Below are 14,854 nucleotides of genomic sequence, written 5' to 3'. Positions count from 1 at the left end.
GAGCTGAAATTTGAACCCTGGTTTGTCACAATGGCAAAGTCCAGGCAGCCTCCCCTGCACACCTGGCCTTGCTTCTGAAGGCTGGCGGGATTCAAGCCTTTCTGCCGTCCGCCCACAGAGCTTCTCGCCTTGGATACCACTGTCAGTCACTCCTGGGTATTGATGGCTTTCTGCCTTCCCTGGCAAAGCTCGGCTGAGCCCCGCGGCTGAGATTCAATTACACAATCGAAAAGACAAACAAATTAAAAGAGGAGCAGGGCTCTGTAAACAGCTTCTTTAATGACTCTGAGGACCAAGCCTGCCTCTCTCTTTTGGCGTGAGCCTCTCCTGGCATCTTGGGTGTCTGGGGCTTTTCACAGACACAATAGCTTGTTAGGTCAGCACAGGCAGGCAGGGGCCCTCACGGCCAGAGTGCTTAGTCCTTAGAGTAATACACACGCTGCTCTAGAAGGACCCTCAGGGCAGCAGTCCCCAACCCTTTTGGCACCAGGGACTGGTTTCGCGATAGACATTTTTTCCGTGGACTGGGGTGAGGGGATGGTTTTGGGATGATTCAGGTACATTACATTTATTGTGCACTTTATTATTATTATATCAGCTCCACCTCAGATCATCAGACATTAGCTCCTGGAGGTTGGGGACCCCTGCCTTAGGGCATGTGTTAGAATCTAGAGATTCTGAGGACTTGGTGACATGTCTGGCTTCCTCTCATGGGGAGTTTGTTAGAAATACAGATTCCAGAGCCCCACCAGAGATGCATGTTTCAGGGTGGGCAGGAGGGGAGGAGGGGCCCAGGGATGTGATGCTAAACAGACCTCCCCAAAGTGGTGCTGATTTGGCTGGTCCCTGACCACGTGGTGGGGAACCCCAAACTCTTCCTCATGAGACCAGAGCTCAAAGTGGGAAATGACTTGCTCAAAGAGACAAGGTAGGTTAGCAGGAGAGCTGGACACTGCCAGTGCTCCCACCGTGGGTCTAGCTGTCTTACTCTGGAAATTTAGTCTGTGGCGTCAGAGATACAAGTATGCTAGTTTGCTGGGACTGCTAGCAAAGTACCACAGACGAGGTGGCTTCAAATAGCAGACGTCCATTCTCAGTTCTGGAGGCTCGAGGTCTGAAACCCAGGCGCCAGTGGAATCAGGCCTGCTCCCTGAGGACCCTGGGGGCATCCTCCCAGCCTCTGGCAGCTTCTGCGGTGGTGGGCCGTCTTCACTCTTCCTTGACCTGCAGCTGGCTCACTCTGATCTCTGCCTCTAGCATCACGTGGTCTCTTCCCTGTATGTCAGTGGCCAATTTCCTCTTCTTACAAGGCCACCAATCGTTGGATTTAGGGCCCATCTTGATCCAATAAGACCTCATCTTAGTTCATCATCTCTGCAAAGACCTTTATTTCCATTAAGGTCACATTCTGAGGTTCTGGGTAAATATGAATTTGATGTGGGGTGGATGCTATTTAATCCACAACACTAATAATACACTTGTTCACTCCAACTATCGAAGTAGCATGACTTCCCAACCTGGTCTCAAGAGAAAAGCCACCTCCCCTGAGAAGCCCTCCCTCACTACTCCATCCTCACCGAGGTCCTTTTACCCAATTATCCTTCATCACAGCCTCCTATGGGCTTCCTTCACAGCAACATTGCCATCATACCTGTCTGCATCCCCAGACCCAAAACTCCTTGAGAGCAGGAACTGTGTCTGTTCTGTTCTCCTGGTTGCCCTTCCCACCCAGTTAATGGATGCTTCTAGAAGGAAGGAAGAAAGGAAGGAAGGGGAGGAATATTTACCAGGCTGTGGTCCCAGCCCTGCCTCCACCTGCTGTGTGACCCCAAGAAGTCTCTGAGAGCCTGGTGCTAGTAGCTTCATTTTTAAGACTGGGAACCTCTCCAAGAGCCCATCATTTTGAGGGGGGTTTGCCTCTGTTTCCATCTTCTTGACAGATCCCCGCTCTATGTTCAGAAGCCCCTCCTAGTAGATTTCCTGTACTCCGAGCCTTTCCCTAGGGGCTTCTGTAACTTCATTTTCCATCCAACTAATTTGCATGATTTTGCTTTTCTCAGCACTTATAAACACTCTCCTTTTCTTCCCCCACCTCCCCTTCCCTCCTCACCCCACAACCAATTTTTCCCTCCCTCCCATCTCTGCTCTTATGAAGGGAGGTCAGATGCTTGCGATACCCAGTGAGTCTAATTACCCGGGAAAGTAATTAACATTTCTAATAGAAATGAGCCACTGCTCATTTTCACTGGGACCACACAAAAGCAATAAGGTAAAAGAGTTTTGTAATTAAAGACTCGTTACTGTGGGCTCCCCCTTCTATTCTGCAACTAATAAGTCTTTTGCTGGGGAAATGAGTATACTGAGCTTCATGGAGACAGACGGCCCTGCTGGAAATCCTGTTTATTTTCCTGTCCTCCTGCTCAGTTTCCCCCTACATGTGGGCCTCCATCTTCTGCTCCATGCTCCTCTTAGAAAAAGGCTCATCTCAGAAGCAAATGCTGAACAACCCAGAAAAGCTCTCGGCTGTGACCTTAAGGATGACTCAGGATAACTTGGAAGTGTGAGGCTAAATGAACAGACTAAAGGTTTGGGATTAAAAAAAAAAAATCCAGACATCACAAAGTTGATGAATTTAGCACTTAAAAAATTTATTTGGCTGCATCTGGTCTCAGTCTTGTGAACTTCCGTTGTGACACACGAATTCTCTCGTTGCGGCTCGTGGGTTCAGTAGCTACAGGACGTGGGCTCTCTAGCCGTGGTGTGCGGGCTTATTTGCTCTGCAGCATGTAGGATCTTAGTTCTCCAGAAAGCGTCAAAACCCACATCCCCTGCATTGCAAGGTGGATTCTTTACCACTGGACATCCAGGTAAGTGGGCAAGACCTGTTGGGGAAGACATTTCGGGTCTGGGGTGGGGTGGACAGAATAAGATGAAGGTTGAAGTTTCCTCACTCCTGACTTTGTTGTATAATCTGGGCCAATCACTTACATTTCATCTTAACTTAACCAGATTGGGAAGCTGGTATTTAAAGATAAACTATAATGATTCTTTCAGCTTAGCTTTATTGAGCACTTGCTATGTGTTGGACTTTTGGGCATCTCATGCATTAACTCATTTCATTCTCATAGCAACCCTATGAGTTTAAGTGTATGCATATCCCTGTTTTTCATGTAGGAAACTGAGGCATGGAAATATTAGGTGATTTGCTCAGTCATTCAATTAGTAATTAGGAAAGCCAGATTCCCAGCTCTTCTCTCATCTAGATTTACTTGTTTGTTACCAGCAAGGGGTGCTGCTAAGGGTTACACATCTCTGATCTGTGTCTCTAAAGGTGTTGTGTAAGGGCCAAGATGAGATTTCTACTTGCTTAGGCTGGTTTCTGAGAAGCCAGGTCATAAGAGGTACAGATTCTAGTCTGAGGATATGAGGTGCCATTCTAGAAACCTATAGGGTGATAGCAGTGGGATACAGAACAAAAGAAACAGGCTCTGAAGCCAGGGAGTTGTTGTTTAGTTGCTAAGTTGTGTCTGACTCTTTTGCAACCCCATGGACTGTAACCTGCCAGGCTTCTCTGTCCATGGGACTTCCCAGGCAAGAATATTGGAGTGGGTTGCCATTTCCTCCTCCAGAGGGTCTTCCTGACCCAGGGACAGAAGCCATGTCTCCGCATTGTGGGCGGATTCTTTACCATTGAGCCACCAGGGAAGCCAGGGAGGCCTGGGTTCCAATCTTTGTTCTGTCACTTACTATCTGTGCTACTTTAGGAAAATCAACTTATTTCTCTGATCCTCAGTAGTTTTATTCATTTATTTTTTTTTGTACTGCTTGGGGAATGGTATAAGGTGGTTGTGATCATTATGAGTGATAATTTTGATAAATGGCCTGAAGAAGGTATTCGTTAAATTGCAGCCCTGTTCTCCATCTTTCGCTATCCTCCTCTTCCTCATTCACTTGGAAAATAATTCTTGCTTGCCAACGGTGGGGTAAGTCCTATTTTGACCTGGGGAAGAGTGGTGAAAAAGTCCCGGTTTTTGCCTGCTTGGAGCTTTCATATATTGGAAACAAACATTAATAAATAAGAAAATGACTACTATGTACTATACCATGAAGTAGCAAGAATTTCCCTCCAGATGAACTGCAGAGATGGGAGTGTTTGACTAGTTTATTTCTAAGATACAATTTGGGTGTCATTCTAAGTTAATGTTTTTGATATCAGCTACTGAAAGCCTTAATGGAGGTTGTCTTACCTGTAAACCCTTTCCTTCAGGTTCCAGGACTGTGGAAAAAGGAAGGAAGGGGAAGAAGGGATGAGAGAAGAAAGAGGTCGAGAGGAAGACCCTACTGAAGAAAAAAGCAAGCAAACAAACAAAGAGAGGACGAGGGGCAGAGAAAGAATGACCCCAGAAGGAGCAACAGAGCCAAGTGCTTGAAGGGCATTAAGTGAGGGAGAGTGGCTCAGGGGCTGCTGAAGGGAAGGAGAAGTAAAATTCACGTCTCAGTAAGCAGCAGGCAGCCTGCAGTGTAAACTTGCTCTCTGGAGTCAGCTGTGCGATGCGGGCAGGTTTGCCAACCTCTCAAAGCTCTAGCTTACTCATCTATAAAAATGGCATCATATAATGTATTAGTTATCACTGGCTGTATAACAAATTACCCCTAAACTTAGCAGCTTAAAACAGCAACATGGACTTCCCTGGTGGTACAGTGGATAGGAATCTGCCTGCTAATGCAGGGGACACTGTTCCATTCCTACATGCTATGGAGCAACTAAGCCTGCGTGCTGCAACTACCCAGCCTGTGTGCTGCAACTATTGATGCTCGTGTGCCTAGAGACTGTGCTCAGAAACAAGAGAAGCCACTACAAGGAGAAGCCCGCACACTGCAACTAGAGAGTAGGCCACCCACTTGCCTCAACTAGAGAAAGCCTGTGAGCAGCAAAGAAGACCCAGCACAGCCAAAACAAAACAAACAAACAGCCAGCAAGCGTTTCCAGTTTCACAGGCTCTTTGGGTCAGGGATCTGGCTCCTCAGACTCAGGGTTTCCGAGGATGCTTTCATCTGTGTAGTAGATGAACAAGAAAAGTTGCATGACATGTCCTGGCATTCTACTTTACCATGATGCTCCTGTTGCTGGTAATTTAATGCTGCAACCATCAACGTAGCTGCAGGTTTGGGCAAAGGAGAAGCCCAGTGAGGATTCACCCTTCCATTTTTAGTAATTTTCCTGAAGGCTAAGACATCTGTTTGGATAGCCAGTACCAAATGAGATGTATGGGATTTGGGCTCAACTCAGAATAATTTGGAAACAGCACACCTGTTCTTCCATTTGTATTTCTGTTTCCTTTGGTCTTATGATTTGTATCTTATGAATCTCTCTGAATGTTTTTTCTTCCCCTCCTTCTGTTGCAATTTGACCAGAGTATAGAAGGGCAGTGTAGACATTTATACCTTCCATGAATGCCGTTCCCTACCTGTAGGCCAGAACAGGCGTTACAGGAATTCCTGGGGGACTGCTTTTCAAACAGAACTGGATCCTTTCTGCTAATGGCTTCCATTAAAGTTACTTGTTGGAGCAACAGCATTTAGTATGGGAGTAGAAGCTGTTTACTGGTATTTAAATAAAAGTGGAGAGAAATCTCTTATTTACTAATATGTTTGATTGTAATTGACAGACTTATCTCAAATATTTGCTAAGTAATTTAATATTTATTCCAAAAGAGCTAAAGTGAGAATTTTTGACTTACAGAGAATGGATTTCCCAGATGAATCTCAGAAGGTTGATCTTGGGGAATGTTCTGTACTTAAATGTATAGTGCTTAAATCTATGAGTACTTGACAGTTTGATAATGAGGGGTCAATCCATCCTGTGAAAAGGGTAACTTCTAACGTGCTTGCTACTTTGAGCCTTAAACTCAAAGAATAATCAGTGTTATTTCTTCAGCATTTATTATATGCCATGTGGTTTATATGCAGGGAATAATTTACATAATCACTTAATTTAAATCTCACATGTGACCTATGCTCAAAATATTACTATCATTACTTTTGACAGGTGAGTAAATACAAATTTGGCTACCACATGGTGAACTGGGATGGGAGTATAGGTTGGTTAGATTTTCTTTAAAATTGAGGTGAAATTCACATAAAATAAACTTAGCCTTTTAGTAGCGAAAATTTCAGTGACAGTTAATGTATTCACAATATTGCATGATCACCATCTGTATCCAGTTCCAAAACATTTTCGTCAACCTCTCCAACCGGTTAGTGGTAACCAGGAATCTGTGTTTTTGGAGTTAAGTGGGTCAGCCTTTAATTATAACATGACACTAATAGCTAGGATTTATTTAGTGATTACTGTATGCTGAGCATCCTTCTAGGAAGTTTGCATATGTGAAAGCATTTCATCCTCTACACTGTGCAGAAGGTATTGGTTTGTTGTTGTTGTTGTTGTTTTAACTAAAGTCCATATAGTTTATTCAGATTCCCTTAGTTTAAAAAAAATATCATTGACATATAAATGATATTCGTTTCAGGTGTACAACATAATGGTTAGATATTTGATATCCTGCAAAACAATCACCACAATAAGCTTAGTTAACATCCATCACCACACATAGTTACACATTTATTTTCTTGTGGCGAGAACATTTAAGATCTACTCTTTTGGGACTCTTAAATATATAATACAATATTATTAACTATTGTCACCATACTGTACATTGCATCCCCATGACTTACTATTTCACAACCAGATATTGGTACCTTTTGACCACCTCCACCCATTCCACCCACTCCCCACTTCCTGCCTCTTGCAACCACTGTTATTACCTTTGATTTTTTTTTTTAATTACCAGTTTTACAGGTAAGAAAATGGAGGCACAGAAAGGTCCAGAAATTCACCCATGATTACACAGCAACCAAGGGCCAGACCCTGGACTGGAACCTTGGTGGTCTGCCTCCAGGCTCCCCCTCTCAACCCCCGAGATGCACTGCCTTCATGTCATCTCATCCCTTTCACTAGGGTGGGTAGCATTCCCAGAAGATCCACAGCCTGTGCATCGCAGTCCGTACACACAGGACAGTCCAGTGCTGGAGCCCTTGGATGTGTCCAGGGAAGCTGCCTCATTCTCTGATCTTAACCTGAATCCTGGCTCCAGCTGTGCGATGTGGTAAGACCTATCACAGAGGACGTACAAAGGCTTGTGGAATCCGAGAGAAGGGAGAGATTGGTTCTACAGAGGAGCCCAGAAAAGCATCCAGTTCTCTCATTTCTGTGTTCTTTTACACAAGAATCAAATTCAAAATGACATTTACATATTAGAGAAAAACAAATATCTTATAAAGTCTGGTTGGATTTTAGTAGTTGGATGAGAACCGTGCCCATTGCCTTGGTTTGGCCACTTCTAGCCTTATGACCTTTGGCTGGTTGCTTTACCTTTCTGAGCCTTTATTTCCTCACGGTTAACATCAGGGCATTTTGACTTGCAAACATATAAAATTTCTGGCATATTATAAGACTGTGTTAAATGTTCCTAACAAATGTTTTGATGTCCTAATTAAGACATATTCTCAGGAACGGAGCTGATAAACATCGTCATGCTAAGGTAAAACATCAAGAGCAACAATAACAGTAACCTTGATCTATTGAGCTCTTAATGATGTGCCAGACACTGTTTTTTTTAAAAATACGTATTTATGTGGCTGCATTTGGTCTAAGTTAGGGCATGTGGGATCTTCGGTCTTCACTGTGGCATGCTTAGTTGTGGCATCTAAACTCTTAGTTGCAGCATGTGGGGTCTCGTTCCCTAACCAGGGATTGAACCTGGGGCCCCCTGCACTGTGAGTGAGAAATCTTAGTCATTGGACCACCAGGGAAGTCCCCTAGGCGCTATTTTAAGGACTTTATCTGTATTTTGTTTAACGACTGGGAATATATTGCTTTAAAAAACCCTTTTTAAATAAAAAGCAAAAACAAAACAACTGAGTCACGCTTCACAAACTGATGTTCTGAGGGGGAAATTTAGTCTCATGATTTGACCTGTGAAAAATAAAAACAAGAAGTCTCCAGAGTCAAGTAGGTTCGGGACACCCTGCACACTCTGTCTCTATGGTTCCCCAGCTTTGAGGAGCCCTGGGATCTCCAAGCGGTCTGTGCTTGGCCCCTGCTCCAGACACTGTGTTGTGAGTGGTCTGGGTGCCCCCAGGCACATGGATATTTTAAAACTCCTTCTGCTCTCTTCCCCTCTTGAATCTTCAGTATGCTCAGTGGCACATCAAAGCTTTGAAGAGTTCATCATTTAAAAAAAATTTATTGGGGTATACTTGATTTACAGTGTTGTGTACACTGCTTTACAGCAAAGTGACTCAGTTATGCATATGTGTATATCTATTCTCTTTAAGTCTTTTCCCATATAGGTCATTACAGAGTACTGAGAAGAGCTCCTTGTGCTATACAGTAGGTTTTTATTAGTTATCTACTTTATACATAGTAGCGTGCACATGGAGAAGGCAATGGCACCCCACTCCAGGACCCTTGCCTGGAAAATCCCATGGATGGAGGAGCCTGGTAGGCTCCGGTCCATGGGGTCGCGAAGAGTCGGACACGACTGAGCGACTTCACTTTCTTTTTTCACTTTCATGCATTGGAGAAGGCAATGGCAACCCACTCCAGCTCGCTTGCCTGCAGAATCCCAGGGATGGCAGAGCCTGGTGGGCTGCCGTCTATGGATTCACACAGAGTTGGACACGACTGAAGCGACTTAGCAGCAGTATGTACATGTCAGTTTTAGCCTCTCATTTTATCCCTTTTAACATTTGTGTTTCCTAATCATAGTTTTCTTGAAATTCAACCAGATACAATTTGGAAAGTCCTCTCTCTTTCCATCCCCCTCTTCCTTCTCTGTGAAAACTATGAACCACTTAAAAGTCACATGATACCCCTACTTTGCCCCTTAACCTTTTGGACCTCATCTCCCGCCTCCTCCTCCACTCAGGACCCTGCCAGGATCTCTCTCACTTTTCCTCTCTTCCATGGCTCTCTTCTTCCTGCTGCTTTTGACCCTTATATCTCCCTTTCATCCAAGTCCTTCCTGGCTTCCTACTTTATAACCTCTGCCCTCTTTTCCAGACACCTCTACACCTCATATTGCCCTTCCTTGCTTTATTTTTTCTTCCATAATTGTATCAGCATCTCACAATTTAATATATCTCCCTCATGTATTTGTTGACCATCCATTTGACTAGTATCAGCTCCAGATGATCCAGGCTTCAGTCTCGTTCACAGCTATGGCCCCAACGTCTAGAACAGTGCCTGGTATACAGCAGATATGCTCAATAAGTACTTGTAGAATGAAAGAATGAATGAAAAGCATTGAGACTAAAATTACAAACATCTATGTAGCCAGAACCAAGTTTAATGAATGTTGGCATTTTGCCTTATATCCCTAAATTCTTTCTCTTCCTAAGAACTCAGATGCTTTAATACTGTTGAATAGATTTCCCTGGTGGTCCAGTGGTTAAGACTTCACCTCCCAATGCAGGGAGTGAGGATTCGATCCCTGGTCAGGGAACTAAGATCCCACATGTCTTGTGGCCAAAAATCAAAACATAAAACACAATCAATATTGTAACAAATTCAATAAAGTCTTTAAAAATGGTTCACGTTAAAAAAAAAAAAGATAATGTTGGAGGCTCCCAGTTCTTCCAGCCCCTGCTCCCTCACTACTTTCCAAGAGGTGACGCTGTTCTACTGTCGGTGTGTAGTCTTCAGGGCCATGATTTTATGCTTTTGTGCATGTACCCAGTATTCTTCTGGGGTTTTATAATTTTACACAAACTGAATATCTAACCTTCTACAATTTGCCTTTTTATATCAACATAATATTTTATTCATGATGATACATGCAAATTTAATTCACTCATTTTAAGATTGGTAGACAATCCCATTGTATAATTATACCATAAATCATTTACATTTTCCCCCTTAAGTGAATATCTAGGTAATTTCTAATTTTTTCTAATTTTTTGCTGAACCCCCTTGGGCGTATCTTTTGTGCACATATGTGAGATTTTTCTGAGATCTGGGATGTGGAATGTCTGGGTCTTAGGGTATTTGTATCTTTGTATTGACTAAGTGATACTATATTTTTCGTCAAAATGATGGCACCAATTTATGCTCCTCCCTGTAATGATCCTTGGCTGCCCGGTAGGGGTAAGTTGATACAATTGCTTGTTATTTACCTGTTCCTGGCTTCTAGTGAGGCTAATCTCCTTGTCAAACATTTATTGGCCATTTCAGGTGAAATCATCTCTGAATTGTCTTTTGATGGTCTTCATTCATCATTGTTCTGAGTTATTGACTCGTAGAAATTCTTTACATATTCTGGACACTAGACTTTGTCAGTCACGTGTTTTGCAAATATCTCCCAGGCTATAGCCTTTTAACTCTGATTATGCTGGCTTTGTTACACAGACTATACATTTTAATGTCTGAGTATTTTCTGCTACACAAAATGAGGGGATGAGCGGTAGAATTTAGGCCTCAGTTTGGCAAGTGATGTGGGCAGGAGGCTGCGATGTCTGAGGCTGGGACCTCTACTGCTGACCCCATCACACTGCTGCGAAATCTCTTTGACTACTAAACTCAAATATTTGTGGAAATAGGGCTGCTTCTCACAGTGGGTCCCAGACTATTTCTTTGTCCGAGAGGCATCCTGCAGTACTGTGCCCCAGGGAAGCCAGCAATCTCAGCAGCTGCCTTTACTGCAAACCCACCAGTTGCCAAGCCTGCGCTTAGCTGACGTGCAAAAGTGGACCATTTTTCTTTTCTGATATGTTTGTGTGATAACGGGAAACAGTAAGAGGGAGAGATGGAAATGAAGCAGACCCAGGGTGGCCCTGGGTTGTCCAGCAAACACGGACCTTTGTCACCACTTCAGAAGGTTCAGACAGGGCAGCCAGATGAGGGGTCCCATGTGAGGGCTGTGGATACATGAAGAGATGGCAGGGATCTTCTTCCCTGGAACAGACTCTGGTTTAGATAACCCCTTTAGAACCTAAATATGGATGATTTGGGGCACCATGTCCCATCACTTAGTTTTTACTGAGTACCAGGTTGCCTCCAAATTTAAGAATGGAGCATGATGCAACAGGCCAGCCTGTTATTCTGCTGGGAAGGAATTTGAGGGATGAACCGGTTCTGGGCATTGAGATACTGGGCTTCTCACCCTGATCTTGCTACAGGGTGATGTTGTGTGACCTCCACTGAGTCTGCAGCCTCTTTTTTGCGTCTTCCTCCTTTTCAAAATGAGGTCTTCAAGCTGCAGGATGTGTGTTTGAGTTCCTGTGGTTTCAAGAGCATTCTACCCTGTTGACCATAATTTACAATTATTCAACTGCCTGAGCAGGAGGCAGTGCAAGCAATGCCATTCTTATTCCACCTCAAGTTCAGCTCATGAATATCAAAAGAAACATCCTAACAGATAAATGATAATAATTGTGATTATCGACTATGTGATTGATACTTTGCTATGAACTTTGCAGCTGTTAATTCAAAATCTCCCTGCTACCTGGTGAGGAACATATTCATCCCATGATTTGTCTCTGGGGGGCGCTGTTCCTGTGTTCCTTGTGCATGGTCCTTTCTGGAGTACCACTCTGGAGTACATCTACCAAGAGAACCCCTTGGGTAGCTGGTGGCCCTGTAGGGTTTATAAGCTGCCCCTTCCCAAGATGAGAAGGCAGCTCAGCAGGATTCAGTAACTTCCCTGAGCACTGACTCATCATTAGATGTAGAGGAGGGGGCTCAGAAGTCTAACTCCAAAACCTGACTTTTTGCCAGGACACCAGGCTGCCAGCTACAGACTAGATCAACTTCTTCATGAGAGGGGATGTGGGACTGGGGAAGTCTGGGTTCACAGTCACTGAACTCCTTTGTGCCTCAGTTTCCCTATCAGCAAAATGGGACCTTACTCATTCCTATTCCTTAGGCTTACATTAAATGAGGTAACGTGATGCTCCTGGGGCTATCAGTGGCCCATGCCAGGTGTGCAGTGAACTCTAGGTGCAAATAGAAAACGTCTTTCTCCATGGAGGAAAGCCACACCGAGTGCTTTCTGAGAAACCTGCTCCCCAGTGGCAGACTGAGGCTGATCAGCACAGCCTTTTGAAGGGGGTCGTCTTTTCCAACAGAACATGACACAGCCACGGGGTAAGTTGCTTTAGCTCCACTTAGTTTGATTTATTATTGATAATGCTGGAGATAAATTAGGATCATTAAAATAAGAGGCTGCAGCCTGCAGGCTGTTTTGAATTCTGAAGCTGTCTGCTTTGCATTTGCTGGGACTGGAGTGAACACGGGTGTGTCCAGAGGAGGAGAGTCTGGGAGAGACAGAGGCAGGAAGCACTGCTGGGAAAGTCTGGGCAGCAGAACAGGAAGCATAGCGTGGAGCTGTGTCTTAGGGGACTGGGGTTGCCATAATGAAATACCATAGACTGGGGGGCTTAAACCACAGAAATTTATTTTCTCACAGTACTTAAAGGCTGGAAGTCCAAGATTAAGATGGTGGCTGATTCTGTCCCTGATGTTCCATCTTTTCTTGGCTTGCAGATGGTCACTTTAGGTTCACATGGATTTTCCACTGAATACCCTAGGCAGAGAATGTGGGGTTTGGGGTGGAGAAGGAGAGAGAGAGAGAAAGAGAGAGAGAGAAAGAGAGGGAGAAAGCCTGAGGAGCAAGGTCTGGTGTCTTTTCTTAAAAGAGCACTAATCATACTATATCAGGGACCGACTCTTAAGACCTCATTTAACCTTATTTACCTTCTAAAGGCCCCATGTCCAGATACAATCCCCATTGTTATCCACAATCTTAACAATCCGTTGAGCCAACTGCTAAGCACACAGAAGAACTGATGCTAATTAAGCCTGCACAAACAAACTTAATTTAGAAGGCAAAATGCAATATTACCTGCATAGACATAGTCACCAGGGACTTATTCTTGGAGGTTCATGTCTTATTCATCTCTGTCTCTCTTAGAATTGAGCACAAGGCAGGTGATCAATGAATGGTTTTTCAAAGAATGACTTTGGTCTTGTAAATGCATATCTTCTTTATTAAAAAGTTAATAAAAGCTCTTCTTCTGAGGCAGCTTGTTTCAGGGAAACAGATACATTGAAAAGAAATATGTCAACCATCATTTATTAAACACTTACTATGTGCCAGGAAATGTGACAAGAATTTTGTATGCAGTATATTGCTCATTCTTCACAGTAACCCATGGATATCAGTACCACTGTGTGTCTCTTAGCTCCCATTTTGGAAACGTTGAAAGTGAAGCTCAGAGAGGTTGTGTGTATCTGCTCAGTCGTGTTGAACTCTTTGTAAACTGCCAGGCTCCTCTCTCCATGAAATTTTCCAGGCAAGAATACTGGAGTGGGCTGTCATTTCCTACTCCAGGAGATCTTCCCTATCCAAGGATCAAACCTGCGTCTCTTTTGTCTAATGCATTGGCAGGCGGGTTCTTTACCACCGTGTTACCTGGCAAGTCCCTGTCCCCTATTAAGTTTGCAGGTGGTAAGTGGGAGGGAAGGCTGTTTTGTTCATTTGGCTCAAAAGCTAAGTTCTTTGGCAGGTTCCACACAGCCTTCTTGGGGCTTGAGGGGTCTAGCCATGGCCTGGCACAGCCAAAGACTCACCTACATTGTCATTGTCATTGTGAAAATCGCTCAGTCGTGTCCAACTCTTTGTGATCCTATGGACTATACAGTCCATGGAATTCTCCAGACCAGAATACTGAAGTAGGTAGCCCCTTCTCTAGGGGATCTTCCCAAGCCAGGGGTTGAACCCAGGTCTCCCTCATTGCAGGCGGATTCTTTACCAGCTGAGCCACAAGGGAAGCCCAAGAATACTGGAGTGGGTAGCCTAACCCTTCTCCAGTGGAGCTTCCCGGCCCAGGATTCTTTATCAACTGAGCTGTCAGGGAAGTCCCATCTCACCTACACCTGGACTTTTAGTGGAGACTGCCCACTTAGAAGTCTATTTGGGTATTGGAGTTGATGTTTAGGGAAGATTAGGTAACATGCAGATTGCTGCTCCCACTGACTGTTGCTTTAAAATACTTTTAAGGTGGGTATCTTGTGTTTCTTCTCTTAATAGTAATGATTCAGAAAGGGTGATAGATGATCTCAATACACTTGAACTTACCAAAGGAGTCTTCTGATATCAGATCCTGAAGGAGTAGCTGGGGTTATATAAATGGCCAACACCCCGATGAGCTGGAGTTCATGGCCCCATCCACACTGCAGGGTTTAGGCTGAGCTCTTGTCCTCTAGGGAGTGTGGGTGACTCAGTCATCTTTAATAGCATTACTTCCAAGGAGGCAGCAGGGGGCAGAGGAAGGTGATGGATGTGGGTTCAAAGCCAGGGCTGCCTTTTCCTAGCGGTGCAACCCTGGACCACTGACTTCATATATCTGAGCCTCCATTTCCTCATCTGCCAAATGGGGACCACGGTACCGACTTCCTGGGCTGGATTAAGTGAGATAATAGCTCTGCATTTATCGAGCATTCATTATGTGCCGGAGGCTTTTCTGGGCAACGGGGAGCCAGTGGTGAAGACCAAGTCATGGACACAGTGGAGCTTACATTCTACAGGCCAACACAAGAACTTTGAAAACAACGCCAAAAAAAAAAAAAATCATTTCAAGGGGTAATAAGTCCAAAAAGGCATTATGGCAAGAGGATGCAGGGACACAGCGTTACTGTTGGCTTGGAGTGGGCGTCGAGGAGTTCTTCTCGGAAGCTGGGATTTGAGCAGAGACCCAAGTTAAGTGAGGACAGGAGCTGATTTCAGGTCATGGG

The 14,854-nt window shown here is 44.3% G+C and overlaps 1 long non-coding RNA gene across 1 annotated transcript; it reads left to right on the top strand.

The window, feature by feature from the left end:
• The first annotated feature begins 2,750 nt into the window (after positions 1-2,750).
• Positions 2,751-7,974, top strand: LOC132659629 (uncharacterized). The gene is made up of 2 exons (XR_009600274.1): positions 2,751-2,867; positions 4,268-7,974. It is a non-coding gene; the product is annotated as an uncharacterized LOC132659629 (long non-coding RNA).
• Positions 7,975-14,854: the final 6,880 nt, after the last annotated feature.

This window comes from Ovis aries, chromosome 3 (genome assembly GCF_016772045.2).
Source record: "Ovis aries strain OAR_USU_Benz2616 breed Rambouillet chromosome 3, ARS-UI_Ramb_v3.0, whole genome shotgun sequence".
Classification (NCBI taxonomy): Eukaryota; Metazoa; Chordata; class Mammalia; order Artiodactyla; family Bovidae; genus Ovis; species Ovis aries.
Note: the sequence above shows the minus strand (reverse complement) of the source record. Positions and strands in the feature narration are given on the sequence as shown.